The sequence below is a fragment of the Phalaenopsis equestris genome, unplaced genomic scaffold (assembly GCF_001263595.1).
Source record: "Phalaenopsis equestris unplaced genomic scaffold, ASM126359v1 Scaffold000221, whole genome shotgun sequence".
Taxonomy (NCBI): Eukaryota; Viridiplantae; Streptophyta; class Magnoliopsida; order Asparagales; family Orchidaceae; genus Phalaenopsis; species Phalaenopsis equestris.
In genome coordinates, this window is record NW_018164663.1 from 524,251 (window position 1) to 527,663 (window position 3,413).

The 3,413-nt window shown below is 35.2% G+C and overlaps 1 protein-coding gene across 3 annotated transcripts in view; it reads right to left on the minus strand.

Annotated features, from left to right (window-relative positions):
- Positions 1-3,155, minus strand: part of LOC110023183 (probable 3-hydroxyisobutyrate dehydrogenase, mitochondrial) — a 33,412-nt gene extending 30,257 nt beyond the window's left edge. Inside the window, exons 1-2 of one of the 3 annotated variants that reach the window (XM_020722459.1) lie at positions 2,907-3,155; positions 2,672-2,823 (exon numbers count right to left, since the gene is read on the minus strand). The gene's annotated coding sequence lies outside the window, so the exon portion shown is untranslated. Of the gene's footprint in view, positions 1-2,671; positions 2,845-2,906 lie in introns of all 3 variants that reach the window. The other 2 variants (XM_020722457.1, XM_020722458.1) reach the window with 2 other exon arrangements.
- Positions 3,156-3,413: the final 258 nt, after the last annotated feature.

A 3,413-nucleotide genomic window follows, 5' to 3' on the forward strand; every position in this document is an offset into this window, starting at 1 on the left:
ACATATATGTAAGCACTATTCCATACAATATGTTAAGGAAGGTGTAAATAATTGATTTTCTTGATGGTTAACCATATTCAACAAGACATATTAGATTGCATAAACATATACGAAAGTATTTGATTATTCACAATAAGTGACACTGTACATGTAAAAGTAGCATTACAGAAGATGAATTAATGTCTAAAATTGGGATATAATTGTGTGTCTTCTTAGTGAGGAAGAAGAAATTGGTGTAAAAGTAGCATTACAGAAGATGAATTAATTGTGTGTCTTCTTAGTGAGGAAGAAGAAATTGTCTTTGTAAAAAAGAGATAATTTTTATTTTAAGAGTTTGAATTAATGAGAAAAATTATATGTTTGATAGTAAGACTGAAATATTTTGTTTATATTAAGGAATTGTCATTTCTAGGTCATGCTCGACAGTCTCAATTTCTTCCATAGTATATTTACAAAGAAATATGTAGGAAAAAACACTGCAACAATGCGAGATTTGAGTCTGAATTAAATCCATAATGATAAAATCACATGTGTTTTGGGCTTTTTTATTTCGTCATCTATATTCTATTTATGACTAAAGTAAACCTTAACACTTTCTTTTATCTTCATGAATTTAAAGTAAGAATACATGTCCATATACGGCATTGTCGGAATGCAGAAAGTATTTTTATATAAAAAGTGTGCATGCATTTAACATATGTTTACTGAATTCATAGAAATACTTAAGAGCAACAATACCCCAAGGAATGCTATAATTGCATTTCATGCAATTCATGAATGACATATATAAGCATTGTAAATATTTAAAATCGTGATTTGAAAAATAGTGCATGTGCGTGACATTACACTTGTGATAGTTTGAGATGCTTGATTGATCTAGAACTTAATTTCACAAATTCTTTTCACTCGATGAAAGCATTAATTTTGAAGGCCAAAACTGGAAGAGCAGCTGAAATAAGAGGGACAATAAGACAGTGAAAGCAAAGAAAAGAAACAGGAGGCAGTTAAGCGGTGGTGCAATAGATTTCTTGTAAAGCAAGGATTTATGAAAGGTTGATAAACATGAGGATACCTACATTAAATTGAGATTTTTTTTTCATTTTTAAAATAAAAATGAGTTGATCTTCAATGGAAAACAGCAATAAAATTATTATAGCTACATTTACACATTAAAATTATCCTATAAAAAACTATTATTAATCGTGAATATTTTTGCACTCCTAATCTCCTGATCCATACAAAATGCCATTCATAGTAACGAGCAACTCATATAACAACCTTCCTCACCCAAACCCACTCACCTCCCCTAGCCACCAATAGCAAAGAGTAATTTAAGAAGATATCAGCAAAGGATTTGGCAGATTAAAAGAGTGATGCGGACGTAACTGCTGCTTCTCGACTGGTAGACTCTTTCCTTCCTCTGGATCGAACGTCCTGCTCAAGCAAACACCTCCAGAGAGCCAGTCGGCACTACTTCTCACAAAATTTGTCGCTCAACTAAAGTGGGAGCCAATACTTTGTTACCCTAGGTCCATATATGTTGTTTTCAATGTGTCGAAGTTAGTTTTTCATGTATTTCTCTTCAGGATAGTTGTCCGCTTCCGGTGTTTCCCTACTAGGGTTGTATTCGAAGGCGAGAAAGTACACTAGTTGTAACTCGTCTGAGGTGGTGATCTTCTCCCAAGGATGGTATAGTCCTACGGCTGCAGTTTGACCACGTGGAGACATTTATCATTGAATTCCCTTCTCTTGCAATTGGGCGAGTTTGACCACGTGGAGACATTTATCCTTGAATTCCCTTCTCTTGCAATTAGGCGAAGGACAAGAAAGTACACGAGTTGTAACTCGTCCGAGGTGGTGATCTTCTCCCAAGGATGGTATAGTCCTACGGCTGCAATTTGACCACGTGGAGACATTTATCCTTGAATTCCCTTCTCTTGCAATTAGGCGAAGGACAACTTAACAGAAAACTAGTTGATATTACAATAGGATAACGAACAGAGCTGTGTGAAGAGATTGTGGTCGAGCTCATTGTCCAAATAGGGCTTCAATGCGATAAAGCCATGATTTACGTCGAAACGGAGTCAGATAAGATTAACACATGAGTCAGATTTAACCACGCTCTTTTTTTTATCGCATGATTTACGTCGAAACGGAGTCAAATAAGATGAACACATGAGTCAAATTTAACTACGGTCTTTTTTGCATTTGGTTGGTTCTACAGTAAATCCGATCGTAAATCCTATTAAAACCCCTCTACCAAAAAGCCCCTTTGGAAATGAACCAAATTCTTGACACCCTAGGGTTTTCAAGCAGTAGAATAGTTAAAAACAAATTTTAAATTTTCTACAAGCATGTAAAAGTTGTTAGCTATTCCTGCTCTAAAGCAGGCAACTTCAAGTGTAACGGCCAACTATCGGAAAAAAAGAAAGCAAGAATATAATTATTGCCCTAGAGATGCTTTCAGTTACAGCAGGATGGAAGATAACTTTTAAAGGCATCAACCATTCCCTAAGATATGGATTTAGATATTATGTTTACTAGATCAAAGCAGCGAGTATCTACAGATTTCTCACTGCAACATAGATAAAGAATCTTAACCTGCCGAATCCAACTAAAAGAATACAGTAAAAAAGTGTTCACACAGAGAAAGTGAGAGAAGGTCACAAGCCTATAATTGAGCATGGACGGCATTTGAAGAAAATCTACGAACGGCGGAGGATAATAGCAGCTTTCCTAGGTATGAACTCCAATAGCGGCTTGAAAGAACCGCTCTTTCTAGTCCGAGATACAGGAATCGCCATTGCTGCTTTAGAACGAAAGCTGCAAGTATTCTGATACAAGCTACAGTTCAATAGATTGGCGGTGAGAGCCAATAACAGTCAAAGAAACCATTATTTTAATACCTGCACTTGTTTTCAGCGGCTTTGTTGGGGGGACAGGATGATCGCTCATGTCTTTAGCGATGCCAGTTTCTGTCTGTCAATGAGCATTTCTCTGCTTGGCCCTTCTGGCATGATTGTCCCGGCAAACTGCTAAGCCATGGTTAAATCCATGTACCACCTTCTAAATCTCCTTCTAAATTTTGAAATTTGACAATAATTCTCATAACATGTGAAATTGAAGAAATATTTCTGTCATGTGATCTTTAAAGGCTTCAATTCTTGTTTGATCTTTGTTCGAAGATAACTTGATCATACTTCTGATCATATTTAATGATGGTCCAATTATTATTCAATCATCATTCAATCATTATTCAATGATACATTGAGGATGGTTCAAAAATAATTTTTTTCTTATTCTATTACAATTTAATCATTTTTTTTAAAATGAAGGATCATTGTTTGAAGATGTTTTGATCATTATTCATTGATTGTTTGATCATTGAAGATGCTTCTTATAAGGATCAATCC